Source organism: Chlorocebus sabaeus, chromosome 26, assembly GCF_047675955.1.
Source record: "Chlorocebus sabaeus isolate Y175 chromosome 26, mChlSab1.0.hap1, whole genome shotgun sequence".
Taxonomy (NCBI): domain Eukaryota; kingdom Metazoa; phylum Chordata; class Mammalia; order Primates; family Cercopithecidae; genus Chlorocebus; species Chlorocebus sabaeus.
This window is the reverse complement of record NC_132929.1, coordinates 1,533,167-1,553,582: the sequence shown is the minus strand read 5'-3', so window position 1 is coordinate 1,553,582 and position 20,416 is coordinate 1,533,167. Positions and strand designations below refer to the sequence as shown.

Genomic DNA, 20,416 nt, shown 5'->3' with positions numbered 1-20,416 from the left:
ACAACTGGAAAGGAGAAAATAAAACAAAGCATTAGGCTTGGCTTTGCAGCTTATGTTTAGCTCCTGGCCATGAGCTGATGGCAGTGAAAAAGGAGGGAAGGAATGACGGAGTAGCCTGCCTGAGGTTGCACAGCTGCGTCAGGAGCTGATTGAAAGCCGGGCAGCCTGGATCCAGACTCCATGATTTCATCCACCACACTGCACATTTAATTAACAAAAGTATTATTGTGAAGGGGGTGAAGAGGCGATTGAAATAGCACTGGACCTTAAAAAACTGTTGAAGGCTGTTTTATTTGCCTATTGAAGCATGCATTATATTCTTCTTTGAATTATTTTAAAAAACAAACATTGGAGTTCCAGAAGTAATGCACAAATATACAGTTCCAATTAAAAATAAGTATAAAGAGCAGAGAGGTCTATTATGCAAAAGGAATTTTTCCCTCTGTTACTCATCCACATAATCTTGTTCCTTTCCTTTCAGGCAAGCTCTGTTAACAATTTTAAGTGTATTAATCAGACAAATGTAATATATATTTAATCTATGTGTTTTAAATGCCTATGTTTGCACATATTACTCTTAAGATGTTCTCTGAGGGATTTTCCTATGCATGGTTATTCATCACCTCACATTTATTCATCACTAACTCTATGCCAGGCACTTTCCCTCTACCATTCTGAGTAATTAACTCTTACCTGGGGACTACTGTAACAAAAGACATTCACAAGAGAAAAACAAACAGGAGTTTATTAACATGCATATTTCACAGACACATGGGAGATAGCCAGGGAGCGACTCATTGTCACTGAGGTGGCTTAGAACTCCAGCTTATATAACATCTTCACAATGAACAATAAAGTTTTAGAGAAGTGACAAGACAAAGATAAAGGACCTTGAATTGTTAGGGAATGAAAACAAATGGGAAACTAATGATAGATCAAGGCTGGTAAGGTTTGTCGTGCAGATTCCTCTGCTGCGGTCTCCAGGCTGAGAAGGATATATCAGGTTGTTTTCAGTGGTTACCCTTTTCTCTCCCTGACAGAAAGGCGAACAGGGACATTTCTGAACATTTACATTCTGTTTTCAGGCAAAGAGGGCGAGGGCAGAGAGTTTTTCGCTGGCCTCTGTATCTGGATTCTCCTCGATTGCCTTCAGTTCAGAGTAATCTTTATGCCAAACCAGCTTATTTTGGGGTGGCATATTCTCATCTTCTGCACCGGCAACTGAAAATATAGATACGGTCATTGGTCTCATGAAGCTTATGCTCTGGTGGAGAAGGCAGAATTTTTAGTTTAAAGAAAGCAGCAAACACAAATAATGGAAGAAATTGTATAAAATTGTTGTTGTTAATAAATCTTGAAATGTTTGGTAAAATTCTCCAGTGAAACCATCTGAGTTCAAATACTTATTTTGAGGAAGCTTTTAAATTATGGATCCAATTTATTTAATGGTTAGAGGACCATACAGGTTGTGTTTAATGTAGTTTGAATTTTGGCAGTTTGTGGATTTTGAAGAATTGGTCCACTTCTTTTTAATTGGCAAATTTCTGAGTGTAATATTTTTTATGGTCTCTACCATTATCCTTTTAATGGCTGCGAGAGGTATAGCAAGATCCTCTGTTTCACTCCTGATATTTGGCGATTTGTGTCTTATTTTTTTTCCTTTGTCATTCTTGTTCGATGTTTGCTGTTTGCATTGACTTGAAGAACCAGCATTTTGTTTATATTTGATTTTTCCTCTATTGTTTTTTGTTTTCCGTTTCATTAATTTTTGTTCTTATTTTCGTTATTTCCTTCCTTTTGCTGACTTTAGGTTTATTTTGCTTTTCTTTTTCGTGTTGCTTGACATAATAATTTAAATTATTGATTTGAGACATTTCCTCTTTCCTAATGTAAGCCTTTGCAGCTATGAATTTCTCTCTCAACAATGCTTTAGCTGCATCCCACGTATTTTCGTATGTTATGTATCCACTTTCATTCAGTTCTGTGTACTTTTAAAATTTTTCCTTTGACGTATGTTCTTCACCCATAGATTATTTTGAAGTGTGTTATTTAATTGTCATGTGTTTGGATACTTCCCTTTTGTCTTTCTCTTCTTTATTTCTCTTTTCACTTGTTGTGGTCAAAGAACATACTTCCTTTGTGTGTTTTCAATTATTTTAAAATTCTTGAGATTTATGCTGCAGGATATGGAATATCTTGGTAAATATTTTACATATGTTGGGAGAAAATGTGGATTCCAATGTTATTGGATAGAGTTTTCTGTATATGTCAATTAGATTCTGTTGGTGGATTGAGTTGGTCAGATTAATGTTCTTGATAATTTTCTGTCCAATGGTTCTATCAGTTGTTTAAGTAAGGTTTTGATGTTCTCAATGATAGCTATAAATTTATATCTTTCTTCTTCAGGCCTATTAGTTTTTGCTTCATGTATTTTGATGCTTTTGTTTGGTACATACGTTTTTGAGATTGTTATGTCTTCCTAGTGGAACAGTCTTTTTATCATTATTTAATGTCCTTTTGTGTCACTAGTAATTTTTTTCTCTGAAGTCTACTTCATGAAATATTAATATAGACACTACTGCTTTTTCTTAAAATTAATTTTATTTATTTTTTCATACTTTTACTTTCAACCTACCTACCCTGTGAAGATTCTGTGCTGTTGAATTTGATGTGAATTTCTTATAAACAATATGCAGTTGCATCAAGATTTTTAAAAGGTATGTCTTTTAAATGTATTTAAATCTTTTTTTTTTCTCATATTTTATTGTAGAATCAGGATACATGTGCAGGTTGGTAACAAAGGTACATGGTGTCATGCTGGGTTGGAGTATGAATGAATCTGTCACCCAGGTAGTGAGCACAGTACCCAGTAGGTAGCTTTCAGCTCTTGGCCTGCTCCCTCTCTCCTCTAGTAGTCCCCAGAGTCTATTGACCCCATCTGTACGTCCATGTGTCCTCTTACTTACATGTAAGAACATGTGGTATTTGATTTTCTGTTTCTGCCTTAGGTCACTTAGGATAATGATCTCCAGCTGCATCCATGTTGTTTAAGGGACACGACTTCATTTTTTTTATGGTTGCATGTTATAATATGGTATATATGTACCACATTTTCTTTATCCGATCTAGGTGTTGATGGATACGTAAGTTGACTCCCTGTCATTGCTATCGTGAATAGTGCTGCAATAAACATATGGGTGCATCATATGTCTTTTTCGTAGAATGTTTTATTTTCCTTTGGGTATATATCCCGTAATGGGATTGCTGGGTATAATGGTAGTTCTGTTTTTAGTCCTTTGAGAAATCTCTAAACTGCCCTTCACAGTGGCTGAACTAACATTTTCACCAACAGTGTTCCCTTTTCTCTGCAGCCTTGCTAACATCTGTTATTTTTTGACTTTTTAACAAAAGTCATTCTGATTGGTTTAAGATAGTATCTCATTGTGGTTTTGATTTGCATTTCTTTGATTACTAGCGATGTTGAGCATTTTTTCACATGTTTGTTGTCTTCTTTTAAGAAGTGTCTGTTCTTAACCTTTGCCCATTTTTTCATGGGGTTATTTGTTTTTTGCTTGTTGATTTGTTTAAGTTACTTACAGATTCTGGATATCAAGCCTTTGTCAGATGTATAGTTTGTGAATGTTTTCTCCCATTCCATAGGTTGTCTGTTTACTCCCTTGATAGTTTCTCTTGCTATGCAGAAGGTCTTTAATTAGGTTTCACTTGTCAATTTTATTTTGTTGTTGCAATTGCTTTTCAGGACTAAGCCATTCAATTCTTTGCCATGGCTAATACTGAGAAGGGCATTTCCTAGGTTTTCCTGTTGGATTTTTATAGTTTGAGGTCTTATACTTAAGTCTTTAATCCATCTTGAGTTGATTTTTATATATGGTGATAAATAGGGGTCCAGTTTCAGTCTGCTGCATGTGGCTGGCTGACGAGTTATCCCAGCATTTATTGAATAGAGAGTCCTTTTTCCATTGCTTGTTATTGTTGGCTTTGCCGAAGATTAAGTGGTTGTAGGTGAGAAAACAACACCTAGTTTTCTGTTCTATAGGTCTATGAGTCTGTTTTCATACCAGTACCATGCATTTTGGTTACTGTAGCCTTGTAATATAGTTTAAAGTTGGGTGATGTGATTTTTGCTTAGGATTGCTTTGACTGTTCAGGCTCTTTTTTGATTCCATATGAATTTTAGAATTATTTATTTAATTCTGTGGAGAAAATGGCATTGGTAGTTTGATAGGAATAGTGTTGAATCTGTAAATCGCTTTGAGCAATATGGCCGTTTTAATGATATTGATTTTTCCTTTGTCCATTTGTTTGTGTCATCTTTGATTTATCAGTGTTTTGTTGTTCTCCTTATAAAGCTCTATTCTCTCCCTAGTTAGCTATTTTCCTAGATATTTTATTCTTTTTGTGGCTACTGTAAATGGGATTGTGATACTACTGATTTGGCTCTCAGCTTTGACGTTATTTAAGCCATTTACATTTAAGGTAATTATTAGTATATTAGGAGATACTAGCATTCTACTTGCCATTATAATATTTATTTTCTCCGTCTCTCATTCCTATGTTTCTTTTTACTTGTTTTCACATGGATTACTTGAATAGTTTTTAGAATTTAATCTTAATTTATTTATAATGTTTTTCAATATCTTGTTTTGTATGATTTTCTTCATGGTTACTGTAAGAATAAATACATACATAATTAACTTATAACAGTCTCAATGTTTTACCACATTGAGTAATGTATGGAAACTTTACTTTCATTCAGTTCCCTAGTCTCTCCTTGCCTTTTGAATATAATTATCTTAGGTATTTCCTATATATACATTGAGCACAACATCAGATGGTGTTATGATTCAACCATCAAATACTGTTTAAGAAACTCATGAAAAGGTGGATTGTCAATTATATTTTTATTCTTACTCTTACATATTTCCATACTCCTTTTTCTTTTCTGAAGTTCCAAACTTTCCTTTGTTGTCATGTCCTTTCAATTTAGAGAACTTCCTTTAACAACTCCTTAAGGGATATTTCCTAGTCACAAATTTGCTTGATAGTTCTTTAGCTGAGAGTGTTTTTATTTGTCCTTCATTTCTAGAGGTAATTCTACTGAATGTAGAGTTCATAGTTGACAGCTCTTTACTTTCAGCACTTGAAATATATTGTCCAATTTCCTTCTAGCATTCATGGTTTTAGATGAGAAGTGTGTTATCATTTGCATTTTTAAAAACTATATGCAATGTGTTATTTGTCTCTGGCTGTTTTTAAGATTTTTTACCTTATTTTTTATGATGATACTTCTGGGTATGGATTTTGTTGGGTTTATTTTACTCGAGGTTTGTTTAGCCTCTTGAATCTGTAGGCTTACATCTTTGACCAAGTTTCAGAAGTTTTCAGCCATTATTTCTTCCAATACTTTCAATAGTGTTTCAATCCTGTCTCTCTCTTCTCCTTCCAAGATTCTGATAGTGTAAAAATTGACTCTTGAAATTGTCATATTAGTTCCCTGAGAATGTTTGTTTGTTTATTTATTTATTTTAGAATCTACTTTCTTTTTGTGGTTTAGATTAGGTAAAATAATTTTAATCTGTCCTCAATTATATACAGTCTGTCTTGTGGCATCCTCACTATTAAGCTCATTCAGTGAGTTTTTAAAAATTGTGTTTACCGTATTTTACTACAATTTTCATTTAGTTATTTTCTGAGCTTTTTCTTCTTTTAGGAAATTTCTTTCAAGAGGATGAATAACTGCTTGTTGAAGCATTTTCATGACAACTGCTTTAAAATCCTTGTCCAACAATTTCAGCATCTGTATCATCTTGATGTTGGCATCTGTCGATCTTCTTTTCCATACATCTTGTGACTTTCTGGTTCTGAACATGATGAGTAATTTGTTTTTTCTTTCTCTTTTCCTCCCTCCCTCCTTTCCTCCCTCCCTCTCTCTCTCTCTCTTTCTCTTTCCCTCTCTCTCTCTCTCTGTCTCTCTGTCTCCCTTTCTTCCTTCTCTTCTCATCTTGTCTCGCCTTGCCTCACTTTGTCACCAGGCTGGAGTGCACTGGTGCAGTCTCAGCTCATTGCAACCTTTGCCTTCCAGGTTCAACCGATTCTCCTGCCTCGGCCTCCTGAGTAGCTGGGACTACAGGCATGCACCACCATGCCCAGCTAATTTTGTATTTTTAGTAGAGACAGGTTTTCACCATGTTGGCCAGGATGGTCTCTATCTGTTGACCTCATGATCTGCCCACTTGGCCTCCCAAATAGCTGGGATTACAGACGTGAGCCACTGTGCCTGGCCATGTTTTTTTGTTTGTTTTTCTTTTTTTTTTTTTTTTTGGAGACAGAGTCTCACACTATTCTCCAGGCTGCAGTGTGGTGGCGTCATCTCAGCTCACTGCAACCTCTGCCTCCCAGGTTGAAGTGATTCTCCTGCCTCAGCCACCTGTGTTGCTGGAATTACAGGTGCCCACCACCGTGCCTGGCTAATTTTTGTATTTTTAGTAGAGACGGGGTTTCACTGTTTTGGCCAGGCTGGTCTCAAACTCCGGGGCCTCTTGTGATCTGCCCATCTCAGCCTCCCAGGGTCCTGGGATTACAGCCATCAGCTGCCGCACCCAGCCAGCATGATGAGTAATTTTCTATTGTAGACTGAAGGTTTGGATATTACATTGTGAGACTCTGGTTCTCTGTATTCTTTTTTCACAGGCATCTCCCTGTGGAGGTGTAGTTGGAAGGCCACATGACGCTGAATGCTCAGCGTCCCTTCAGTCCCATGGACACCAGCCTTGCAAGAGTGGAGCAGCAACCTGATGTCTCACTGCAGATGGGACCAGTGGCATTTCAGCTCCATCCTAGCCCTGCTAATACATTCCTGACATTCCTGGTCACTTCTTTTGTCTGATTTCTTCCTCTTATAAATAACACCCTCTTCCTTATACCACTGTTAGGCATCCTTTATGTTTGAGTGTCACCAAGACCTTGCTCCCTGCTCCCCTCAGCCTCCATCACCAAGACCTTGCTCCCCTCAGCCTCCATCACCAAGACCTTGCTCCCCTCAGCCTCCATCACCAAGACCTTGCTCCCCTCAGCCTCCATCACCAAGACCTTGCTCCCCTGCTCCCCTCAGCCTCCATCACCAAGACCTTGCTCCCCTGCTCCCCTCAGCCTCCATCACCAAGACCTTGCTCCCCTGCTCCCCTCAGCTCTCCATCACCAAGACCTTGCTCCGCTGCTCCCCTGAGCCCTCCATCACCAAGACCTTGCTCACTGCTCCCCTCAGCCTCCATCACCAAGACCTTGCTCCCCTGCTCCCCTCAGCTCTCCATCACCAAGACCTTGCTCCGCTGCTCCCCTCAGCCTCCATCACCAAGACCTTGCTCCCCTGCTCCCCTCAGCCTCCCAGAGCCCTCCTGCTCCTGCTCTTTCTCTCCAGGCCCTGGCCCAACTTGCTGTCTGCTCAAACTGTGCACACCGTGAGCTGCTGGGAGCTCTCTCAGGGCTCAACCTTGCCGTTTCTTTGCTTAAAATGCCAAAGTGTCTTCCTATTGCCTATCAAATTATGTATAACCTCCTTCCTAGGGAATTAAGGGCTCTTGTTTCTAAAATATGCTCCAAACTGCCTGTCTGCCTTTTCTCTTTTAAAGTGAAAACCTCACAGATCAGTATATTTATAGGAAGACCTTATTATGTAATTCAATAATAATTCCTACTTGGATCCTTTGTGGCAGGTACTGTGTTATGTCCTAACAGACATCATTTAATTAATCTTCATAATAATCCAATGAAATAACAGACACAAAGAAGTTAAGACTTCAGGCTCTGCGGTTGTCAGTCCCCGGTGCAAATCCCGCCTGGACCGTAGCTCTTTCTCCTAAATATGGGCAGTAGCCTCAGGATTGTTGTGAAGCCTAAAGAAGGTGATGTGTAAGAGCTTCCAGCATGAGGTGCTGTGCACAGTGAGCATTCAGTAGGTAATGTGGTTGCTGCTGTTGCCAGTGTTTAGCGTTATTGCTGTGCTTTAGAGTGAGGCCCAGTGAGGTGAAGTAAGTAGCCCAAGAACACACAGCTATGAAGTAATAAAAGGCGGATGTCACACTCTGCAGCGTTAAAAGCACAGGGTGTGAAAAGGAATGGATGGGACCATCCTTCACGTTCCTCCCAGGTATCTACAGACAGGCCCTGATTTATGCTGGTTTGAATTGTGATTTTTTTTATTTAATCTTGGGTTTATTGGTGTATTAAATGCATTTTGGATTCCTGATACTTTGGAGTTATGATGGATTTATTGGGATGTATCTCCATCAGAAGTCAAGGAGCATCTGTACTTACATGAAAACTCTAGACCAAAGACTGAAATACACTTTTCATTTAAAATTCAATGTTAGCTATCCGCTTCTGCCCCAAGCAGCTTTCACGATGCAACTTGCCTTTTTGATCCATTATGTGAGCAAGAAGTTTGTGTTCACAGAAGGGCTTTTTGAGAATACTAATGGCGCTCTCCATCACAACTTAGGCAGCCACTCTATTTCCTTTAATATCATCAGTGCCATGTGAATGAGAGAGCCACTGCATGAGCCCTGGAGGCAGTGACCTTCAGGGTTGATGTGCTTAGGATTGGGGTGATGTTGAGCGGTGCATTTAGAAGTAAACATCACACTTGCATTTTTTTTTTTTTTTGTAAACTGTCTCAAAAGAAAGAATTAAGGATAAATATTGCTTGGCACAGTTTTAGAAGGAATGGTACCAGCTCCTGTTTGTACCTCTGGTAGAATTCGGCTGTGAATCTGTCTGGTCCTGGTCTTTTTTTTGATTTGTGTAATTACTGCCTCAGTTTCAGAACTTGTCTATTCAGGGATTCAGCTTCTTCCTGGTTTAGTCTTGGGACTTTAGTGTATGTGTCCAGGAATTTATCCATTTCTTCTAGGTTTTCTAGTTTATTTGTGTAGAAGTGTTTATAGTATTCTCTGATGGTAGTTTGTATTTCTGTGGGCTTAGTAGTGATATCCCCTGTATTATTTTTCTTGTGTCTATTTGATTCTTCTCTCTTTTAATCTTTGTTAGTCTGGCTAGTGGTCTATCTATTTTGTCAATCTTTTCAAAAAGTCAGCTCCTAGGGGTAGGACATAGGCATGGGCAAAGACTTCACTAAAACACCAAAAGCAATGGCAACAAAAGCCAACATTGACAAATGGGATCTAATTAAACTAAAGAGCTTCTGCACAGCAAAAGAAACTATCATTAGAGTGAACAGGCAACCTACAGAATGGGAGAAAAATTTTCCAATCTATCCATCGGACAAAGGGCTAATATCCAGAATCTACAAGGAATTTAAACAAATTTACAAGAAAAAAACAACCCCATCAAAAAGTGGGCAAAGGATATGAACTGACATTTATCAAAAGAAGACATTTATGCAGCCAAAAAACATATGAAAAAAGATCATCATCACTGGTCATTAGAGAAATGCAAATCCAAACCACAATGAGATGCCATCTCATGCCAGTTAGAATGGTGATCATTCAAAAGTCAGGAAACAACAGATGCTGGAGAGGATGTGGAGAAATAGGAACGCTTTGACACTGTTGGTGGGAGTGTAAATTAGTTCAACCATTGTGGTGATGTGTGGTGATTCCTCAAGGATCAAGAAGCAGAAATACCATTTGACCCAGCAATCCCATTACTGGGTATATACCCAAAGTATTATAAATCGTTCTGCTATAAAGATACATGCACACGTGTTTATTGCAGCACTATGCACAATAGCAAAGACTTGGAACCAATCCGAATGCCCATCAATGATAGACTGGATAAATAAAATGTGGCACATATATACCATGGAATACTGTGCAGCCATAGAAAGAATGAGTTTATGTCCTTTGCAGGGACATGGATGAAGCTGGAAATCATCATTCTTAGCAGACTAACACAGGAACAGAAAACTAAATATCACATGTTCTCACTCATGAGTGGGTGTTGAACAATGAGAACACATGGACACAGAGAGGGGGATATCACATACCGGGGCCTTTTGGGGGTTGGGGGACAAGGGGAGGGATAGCTTAATAGAAATACCTGATGTAGGTGATGGATTGGTGGGTGCAGCAAACCACCATAGCGTATATATACCTGTGGAACAAACCTGCACGTTCTGTACACGTATCCCAGAACTTAAGTATTTAAAAAGAAAAGAATTAAAGATAAGTAGAGCCAAAGGTTACTGGAACAAAGGAACCACATGTTGGCAGACTGCTTGGTTTTTTATTGTGTTGTTAGGATAGCCATTATATGAGTCCGGTCCTGGAAGTGATGTACTTTTCTTTTAAATGAATTTGTTCCTTACTGCAACAAAACAAGATTTCCCAGAATATTTCTCAATGCTAGGATTAACTTGATTCCCATTTGATGGAATGCGAGTGGAAGAGAATGTGTTCCCCAGTGGGAGGGTGAGGACTCTCGCCCAGAGTGAAATAGCCACTGGAGTAGTTTGGATATTAGTCCCTTCCAAATCTCAAGCTGAACGTGATCCCCAGGGGCCTCACGGGGGGTGTTTGGGTCATGGAGGTGGATCCCTCATGAAGGGCTTGGTGTCCTCCCAGTGGTAATTGGTGAATTCTTGTTCTGTGAGTTTACGAGAGAGCTGGTTAATTAGAAGAGCCTGGCATCTGTCTTGCTCCCTCTCTCGCCAGGTGATGTGCCTGCTTCCCCTTCCTTTCCACCATGAGTAAAAGCTTCCCAAGGCCTCACCGAAGCCAAGCAGATGCTGGGCAGATGCCAAGCAGAAGCCAATGCCTTGTAGAACCATAAACCAAATAAACCTTTTTTTCATATTAATTACCCAGTCTCAGATATTTCTTTATAGCAATGCAAAATAGACTAAGAAACTTACCCTGTAAAGTTTTTTGTCTGGTTTGTATTTTTTGTCTTTTCTTTTTTCCTTCTTCCTTCCTCCCTCCCTCCTTCCTTCCTTCCCTCTTTCCCTTCACCCATTTCTCTTCCCTTCGTCCTTCTCTCTTTCCCTTCATCCTTCTCTTTCCCTTCACCCTTCTCTCTCCCCCTTCCTTCCTCCCTCTGTTCCTCTCTTCCTGGATTTCTCCTTTCCTTCCTCCCTTACGTTCTCCCTCCCTTCCTCCTTCCTTCTTTCCTTCCTTTCTTTCCAGAATCCTAAAGCTTTGCCTCTGCCTCTTCCAAACCAAAAGTAAAGCAACAAGTGGGATTAATGTTTGCCCGCTGCTCTGTGGCCACTAGAATAAGTTGCAGTGGGTATAGAACAGTAATGTTTGTTGACTGACATTGTCTATTTGCGGTTACTGACCTGTGAACTTTAAATTTAGTTTACGTGGGGGCAGGCATGGCTGTCACACTCACCCTAAATCTTCTGGCTATAACAGAGGTGGAATTCTATGAGCCCTATTAGAAACACTGCCTTCTCATTCTTCACTCTTAAAATACATGCTTCCTTTTGGGAGTTTTACATGAAGTAAAATGAGAATATCATCTATGTATTTCCAGGGTGGGCCTTTGAATCAAGAATGCAGGCTGTTCCTGCCCTGTGTTAGGTGCTGTGTGCAACCTCGCCTCTCCAGGTGCCCCAGACACATTACTGAATACAGCAGGGACAGACCCCTCCTTTGCAGAGCTCATTTTCTGGCACAGGCAAAGTTGACACTTTTCACCTGTTAGAGGAGGAGGTTGGCAAAGTTTTTCTGTAAAGGGCCAGATAATAAATCCTTGAGACGTGTGGAGCAGTGGGTTTCCATGGCACCTACTGCGGCCAGCAGTGAAAGCAGCTGTAGCTTATGTGCAATGATGGGCATGGTGACGTCCCAATAACATTTTACTCACAAAAGCTGGCCTCAGGGTGAACTCAAGCCCAGGTGTGCTACCTGTGGGTTATAGTCTTCACTCCTGACAGAAGTCCTTATTTAAGGCCTCGAGATTTTCTTCACTATAAATGTTTTATTGAGGCTGCCTACCCTCCCGACTGCTTTGAGCTGTCTCCAGCTTTTTAGCTCATCCATACTTCATGAGACACAAAGAACAGCATGTCTGCATTCTGTGTACAGATACTCAGCCTTCTCCATGCCCTGCCTCTGAAATAGTCTCCATTAATCCAAACAAATGTAGAGCAGGGGAAAGAAATAGAGCAGAATATTTGTGTTTAGCTCTTGTCTGCTTGGCTAACGGTGTCTGCTTTGATTTCTCAAGAAGACTTTAAAAAGAAACCATTCTCTGTTGAGCACCTGTTGAGTTCTGGAAGTGTGCTGAGTCCTCGGAATACACAGCTGCAGGACACAGCTTCCTAACCCTCAAGTATGGACAGGTCAGGGAGAGAGTTAGATAAGCAGATACTCAGCAGAGGTGAACACAGGGAGGTTGGCGGATAGAGCTCAACATCCAATGCCAGTGGGGCAAGGGGAGTGAGGGGAGGTGTGTGTGAGAGAGAGAACCACAGAGAGAGGGAGGAGAGAGAAGAAGAGGAGAGAGAAGAGAGAGGGAGAAAGAGAAGGAAAAGGAGGATGAGGAGGGAAACAGAGGGAAATAAAGGAGGAGAAAGTGAGAGGGAGGGAGGAGGGAGTGTGCGCTGAGGAGAAGCAGCGGAGATTTCCATTAAGGGGCTGTAACACTTTCATCTTGAGAGCTGGATTAGTCCAGAGAGGAGGCGCTGTTACGTGGCATCCCTGTAGGGTGTGTAGGACCTGGCTTCAGCCAAGCCACGTGGGGTTTAGGTCACAGAGGATGTGGGTCTCTGGTCTTTTATCCTTTTATTCCCCTTTTAGTGCTGTTTAGAGTTGGAATAATAATGAACTTATAATTCTAAATAATTGTAGATATAAAAGTAAGTAATTTAGATACAGATAAAAATGTGATATTGTGTGTTAAAATGATACAGAATATACTAAAATAAATTGAACGGCAGAGAGTAAACATGAAGTTAAAAGTAGCAATTTGCATATCAGGAAACAGAAAATCTAAGAGCTGATTTCTGTAAAATAGACGTTTGTCGTAAGTTTAATTCATTAAAAGAGCAAAAATGTAAACACAAATATACATGAATACCATCATACAAGTATATTCAGCATCATTTCATTGGCAGTTTTCATTTTGCTATCACCTTTTTACTTCCTTTCCCCATCTCCTCTCTGCTTCCATTTTCTAACTTTCTTTTCTCCAAGAGGACCAATGGAAGTAACCCAATGTATACCCTTTCATACATTTCTCTATAATCATATAATCCTATACAAAGACGTCTACCCATATATATATTTTTGTTTCCTTTTTATAAGGTTAGATTCTTATTAAAGATATTTTTCTATACATTCATTTTATTTTCTGTTTCACTTAACAATACATCTTGGCCAATCCTTCAGGTCAACAGACACAGAAATCATTCATTCTTTGTAATGGCTACCCGCTTTCAGTTTTCCCCACTGCCAGTAATGCTACATGAAACATCTTTGTTTGTATTGTACTGTGTGTCTCTGTCGAAGGTATTATGGCATTTGCATTGCTGGCTGGAAGCACGTTTGTCGATTTGCATAGATTGGCAGGTCGCTTTCCAGGAGAGATGCGGTAATTCACATTCCCGCCTGCTCTGTGTAAATGTGACCATTTCCCTACCTCTGCACCAGCAGCTGGCATTCTTATTTTAAGATGTTCCAGTTTTATCAGTGAAAAACTGGTGTCTTCTTATTGCTTTATTTTGCATTTTTTGGCTCCTTAGGTTCAGCATTTTTTCTTATGTTAATTGGTCATTTGAATTCATCTTCCATGAATTGCATATCATATTCTTACCCATATACCTCTTTTCTCTTTTATATGGTTTTATTATCGAGGAAATGCTCTTTGACTATTATGAATATTCACTCTTTATCTGTTACGTATTTTGTGAAGCTATTTCCTCAGTCTCTCATTTCCTTTATGATCATACACAATTTTTAGTTTTTATGTGGTAAAATATGTTCATTTCCCTCCGTATGTTCGTTCCCTTCAAGACATGTATCCTGTCTTGGCTAATAGGATATCCCTCTCCTAACGGTTACACAGTACTTCTACCTGGTTGTCTTCCACAGGATTTATTGTTCTAACTTTTTACCACTAAGTCTTTAATCTAAATGGAACTGTTTTACCTTTCCAGCTTTTAGGTTCATGTGCAGGTTTGCTACGTGGGTAAATTGCATGTTACAGGGATTTGGTGTACAAATAATTTTGTCACCCAAGGAATCAGCATAGTACCCAACAGGTAGTTTTCCACTTCTCACCTTCCTCCCACCCTCCACCCTCAAGTAAGCCCCAGTGTCTATGGTTCCCTTCTTTGTGTCCCTGTGTTCTCAGTGTTTAGCTCCCAATTTTAAGCGATAACATGCAGTATTTAGTTTTCTGTTACTGAGTTAACTCACTTAGGATAATGGCCCCCAGCTCCATCCATGTTGCTGCAAAGGACATGATTTCATAGCTGCAGGTATTCCATGATATGTACGTACCACTTTTTCTTTATCCAGTCCACTGTTAAGCATCTGGGTTGATTCCATGTTTTTGGCATTGAGAGTATGCTGTGATGAACAAGCACATGCATGTATCTTTATGGTAGAATGATTTATTTCTCTTTGGGTCTATACCCAGTAATGGGATTGTTGGGTCGAATGATAATCTGTTTTAAGTTATTTGAGAAATCTCCAGAAAGCTCTCTACAGTGCCTGAACTAATTTACATTTCCCAGTAGTATGTGTTCTCTTTTCCTTGCAACCTCATCAGCATCTGTTACTTTTTTGACTTTTTAGTAACAGCCATTCTGACGGGTATGACTTGGTATCTCATTGTGGTTTTGATTTGCATTTCCCTAACAAGTAGTGATATTGAGCGTTTTTTCTATATGCTTGTTGGCTGCGTGCATGTCTTCTTTTGAGAGGTGTCTGTTCATATCCTTTGAATATTTTTTAATGGAGTTGTTTTTTTTTTTCTTGTTGATTTGATTAAGTTCCTAATTAAGGAACTTAAGCTTCTGAAAGTTCGGCCTTTGTCAGGTGTATAGTTTGTGAATATTTTTTCCCATTGTGTAGGTTGTCTGTTTACTCTGTTGATAGTTTCTTTTGCTGTGCATAAACTCTTTAGTTTTGTTAAGTCTCACTTCTCCATTTTTGTTTTTGTCACAATTGCTTTTCAAGTCTTTGTCATGAAGTCTTTGCCACGGTCCATCTCCAGTACAGTGTTTCTTGGGTTTTCTTCTAGAGTTTATATAGTTTTGGGTTTTACATTTAAGTCTTTAATCCCTCTTGAGTTGATTTTTGTATGTGGTGAAACAAAAGGATCCAGTTTCAATCTTCTGCATGTGGCTAGCCAGTCATCCCAGCACCATTTGTTGAATAGAGAGTACTTTCCCTATTGCTTGGTATTGTCAGCTTTGTTGAAGATCAGATGGTTGTAGGTGTGCAGCTTTATTTCTGGGTTCTCTAACCTGTTGCACTGGTCTGTCCGTTTTTGTACCAGTACCACGCTGCTTCACTTAGAGTTATAGTATAGTTTGGAGTGGTAGTGTGATGCTTCCAGCTTTGTTCTTTTTGCTTAGGATTGCTTTGGCTATTCAGACTCTTTTTCAGTTCCAAGTGAATTTTAGAATTGTTTTTTCTAATTCTGTGAAAAAAAGTGTTATTGGTAGTTTGATAGGAATGGCATTGAATCTGTAAATTGCTTTGGGCAGTATGGCCATTTTAACAATATTGATTCTTCCCATCCATGAGCATAGAATGTTTTTTCATTTGTTTGTGACATCTCTGATTTCTTTCACCAGTGTTTTATGATTCTCATTGTAGAGATCTTTCACCTCCCTATCCAGCTGTCTTTCTGCATATGTCATTCTTTTTGTGGCCATTGTGAATGAAATTGCACTCTTTATTTGGCTCTCAGCATGAGTGTTATTGGTGTGTAGAAATGCTACTGATTTTTTGTACATTGAGTTTTGTATCCTGAAACTTTGATTAAGTTGTTTATCAGATCTAGGAGTCTTTGGGTAGAAACGATGGCATTTTCTAGGTATAGAATCATACAGTCTGTGAAAATGATAGTTCAACTTTTTTTCTTCCTAGTTGTATGTCTTTTTTTTTCTATGCCTTTTATTTCTTTCTCTTGCCAGATTGCTCTTATCTGGCACTTCCAGTACTATGTTGAATAGCAGTGGTGAGAGAAGGCATCCTTGTCTTGTTCTGGTTTTCAAGAGGATTGCTTCCAGCTTTTACCCATTCGGTATGATTTTGGCTGTGGATTTGTCATAGATGGCTCTTATTATTTTGAGATATGTTCCTTCAATGCCTGGTTTGTTCAGGATTTTTAACAAGAAGGGATGTTGAATTTTACAGAAGGTTTTTTTCTGTCTCTATTGAGATGATCATGTGCTTTTTGTTTTTAGTTCTGTTTATGTGATGAATCACATTTATTGATTTGCATATGTTGAAGCAATGTTGCATCCCAGGAATAAAGCATACTTGATTGTAGAGGATTCGCTTTTTGATGTGCTACTGGATTCGGTTTGCTAGTATTTTGTTGAAGATTTTTCGTCTATGTTCATCAGGTGTATTGGCCTGAAGTGTTCTTTTTGTTGTTGTTGCTGTATCTCTGCCTGGTTTTGGTATCAGAATGATGCTGACCTCATAGAATGAGTTAGGGAGGAATCCTTCCTCCTTGATTTTTTTGGAATAATTTCCATAGAGTTGGTACAAGCTATTCTTTACGTATCTGGTAGAATTCAGCTCTGAATTCACTTGCACCAGGGCTTTTCCTGGTTGGTAGAGTTTTTTTTTTTTTAATGATGGATTCAATTTGGGAACTTGTTATTGGTCAATTCAGGTTTCAGTTTCTTCCTGGTTCAATCTTGGGAGGTTATATGTTTCCAGGAATGTATCCATTTCTTCTGGATTTCCTAGTTTGTGTACATAGAGGTGTTCATAACAGACTCTGAGGGTGTTTTTAATTTCTTTATGCTTGGTGGTAATGTCTCCTTTGTCATTTCTGATTGTATGTTTTTGGATCTTCTCTTTTTAAAAATTAGTCTAGCTACTTGTCTGTCAATGTTGCTTATTCTTTCAAAGAACCACATTTTATTTTTATCGATCTTTTGTAAGGTTTCTCTCACCTCCATTTCGTTCATTACAGCTCTGACTTTGGTTATTTCCTGTCTTCTGCTAGCTTTGGAATTGGTTTACTCTTGTTTTTCTGGTTCCTCTAGGTGTGATGTTAGGTTGCTAATTTGAGATCTTTCTAACTTTCTGATGTGCACATTTAGCACTATCAACTTTCCTCTTAACAGGGCTTTAGCTGCGTCCCAGAGATCTGGCATGTTGTATTTTTGTTTTCATTAGTTTCAAAGAATGTCTTGATTTCTGTCTTAATTTCCTTCTTTACCCAAAAGTCATTCCGGGGCAGATTATTTAATTTCCATCTAATTGTATGGTTTTGAGAGACTTTCTTGGTATTTATTTCTATTTTTATTGTGATGTGGTCTGAAAGTATGGCTGGTATGATTTCGTTTTTTGGAATTTGTTGAGAATTGCTTTATGGGTTTAGCATATGGTAAATTTTAGAGTATGTGGCATGTGCATATGAGAAGAATGTATATTCTGTTATTGGCTGCAGTGTTCTGTACATGTCTTTTAGGTCCATTTGATCAAGTGTCGAATTTTTATCCCAAGTATCTTCGTTAGTATTCTGCCTTGATTATAGGTCTAATACTGTCAGTTGGGGGTTGAATTATTTCACTATTATTTTGTGCGATTATCTAAGTGATTTTGTCAGTCTCTACAGACTTGTTTTATGAGTCTGGGTGCTCCAGTTTTGGGTGCATATATATTTAGGATAGTTAAGTGTTTTTATTGAATGGAACCCTTTATTATTAGGTAATACCCTTCTTTATCCTTTTGATCATTGTTGGTTTAAAGTCTGTTTTGTCTGAAATAAGAATAGCAACCTGTGCTCTTTTTTCGTTTTCTGTTTGTCTGATAGATTTTTCTTCATCCCTTTACTTCGAGCCTATGGGTGTCACTGTATGTGAGAGGCCTCTTGAAGTTGGCTTTTGCTTCTTTATCAAAGATGCCACACTGTGCCTTTTGAGTGGGGTGTTTAGCCCATTTACGTTTAAAGTTAATAACAGTATGTGCAGATTTGAGCCTGTCGTCATGTTGTTAGCTGGTGGTTATGTAGACTTGACTGTGTAGTTGCTTTATAGTGTCAGTGGTTTATCTCCTCCTTCTGTTCTTGGACTAGCAAGCAAGAAACAAAGCACCTAGCATGAGTGCCTTGGGCTCACCAACACTGTAATTCAGGACAAAACCCTTGTAATTTTGCAAATGGTGGGGTTTTTAAAAAGGCTGGACTTCAACACCTTGTTTTCTAAAAAGGAAAAATATAACCATGTCCAAGACCTAGCTTTTCTCACAAGTGAAGTAACTGAGATAGGTCCAAGGGAAATATTCCAAAGCAGTGGATTCTAAAGTCAAGCCTTCCAAAGATTCACATTTTGAAAGCTCTACGAATTTAGGAGAGTCCTCCAGGAAAATTTGTTGCCCACCGAAGGGCTTCTTTGTGTAGGTACCATTAATCCTAAGGAAATAATTAAAATACAGCCTCTAGTGGAAAATTCTATCCACTGACAACTGATGGATTGTCAGTGGACAAGCTTCAGATCTTATGATGTGACAGCAGTATCTCTGCACAGCACATGGATGGCTGCGGGGGCACCGGGGGCACAGATGTGGTAAGAAGAGCAGCCTGTGTTTGCACAGCTCCTTTGCTAGTGCTCAAGGTGCTGAGGTATTCACTCAGGAGAGGATCCAAGGGCTTGGGAAGGGCAATCATGAGGGGCCCCTGTGCACATCCCAGGCCTTGCATTTCTGCAGACCTCCTGCCCTGAGCCACTGAGAATCATGCAGGCTATAGGAGTTCCCTCTCTGAGTCTCCACTTTAGGGAAAAGACATCGTAAGTTACAGAAACAGGACAACCAGGGATGCCCTCCTTAGCAAGCTTCATGTAGGGAAGTGGCCCAGGACTTGCTGCGACAGACCTGAGGGCAAGTGCCTTGTGATGCTGGGATCAGGGTACAATGTCATGGGATACCTTCAACCAGGGCCTCTCCCACTGAACCTCTCGAGCAAAGGTGGTAGGGGCACCCCAGGGTTTCACCTTCTGCTCCTTGGCTAGTTTGTCATCGAAATGGCAAAGCTGAGCCAGGAACCCATCACTGGGGCTGATCTCATAGTTCTGCCTCATGATACTCAGGAGGGACTTGATGTCCAACTTCTGACACATCATGAGGTACATGATAACTAGAGCTGGAGATGGCTGTAACTTCCCAGCACTGGACGAGCACCTGACCATTCTTTTGAGCCAAGGCCTGGTTAGTGAAGTCTGTAGCCCTTTCAAAGTAGGTGCTGAGGTTGAACTCCTGCACTTCTTTGGCCTTGATGCCCAGGTAGGTGATGCCATGGTCCTTGGAGAAGTTGGCATTGTTTATGTGCATGAAAGACCTGCCCTCAGTGGTGTTCAGGACATGAATAATGCCCAGTTTCTGAAGCTTGGGGATATCCCGAGCCACAGATGTGTTGCCCATGTAAATCCTCAGGGTGACCTCATTGCAGGGCTGGCCTGGGAGGCTCTAGCAGCCACTGCTGTCTGAGAGCGGGTCATTGAGATGCTTCATGGAGCGTTTCGAAAGGGCCGGGCACGCTGAGCAGGAGCCAGCAAGGGGGAGTCTGGCAGGCCCTTTTGTCCTTTTTAATTCACTGAAGTTTTCCTGCCAAATAAACGAATGCCTGGCACATCACAGGAGATCAATGTGTGTGAAGTGAATGAATGAATGAGTGCTGCTAAGAGCCAGAAATTAATCTAGAGGTCAGTGAGAAGCCACAGACGGATTCTGTGCAAAGAAACTAGTATAATCTGATCTGAATGTTTGGAGGACACTGCAGAGTAACCCTGGCCACACATACAATTCCACATCTGCATACAAAGAGACTGAAGAAAAAAGAAGACAGGAAACTCACCCCGGTTCAGAGCCATGGATGCCTGAGCCTGGCGGGCCTTGTTGCTGACGCTTCCTCCCCACATGCAAATGCAGACAGAGGCCAGCACGGCTGCCCAGAGCGCACACAGCTCACCGTGGCTGCAACGGAGATCCGTGTCTGGGAGGGACTTTGGAACATTTGTATCATTGTCCTGATCACTGGCCATCACTCACAGCACCCACGTGCTGTCCAAGACAGAATGGAGAGTCCTGTCGTCCAAAGAAGGAGTTCAGGCCTGCCAGGCCAAACAGAGTGGCTCTGAGCAGCAAGCAGATGAGGCCCCTTTCTGGGCAGTGGGAAGCAGTGTTCTTAAGCACTAGGAAATGCTCTTTCTCTTGCTTTTCTTCTTTCTTTTTCTTGTTTC

At 40.0% G+C, this 20,416-nt stretch overlaps 1 protein-coding gene and 1 pseudogene across 2 annotated transcripts in view; one reads left to right on the top strand and one right to left on the bottom strand.

Moving 5' to 3' along the window:
- The window catches only part of GABRG3 (gamma-aminobutyric acid type A receptor subunit gamma3), a 566,143-nt gene that overhangs the window by 214,120 nt on the left and 331,607 nt on the right, over positions 1–20,416 (top strand). The gene's annotated exons all lie outside the window — the stretch shown is intronic.
- Positions 1,082–19,808, bottom strand: LOC119619405 (dual specificity protein phosphatase 3 pseudogene; annotated as a pseudogene).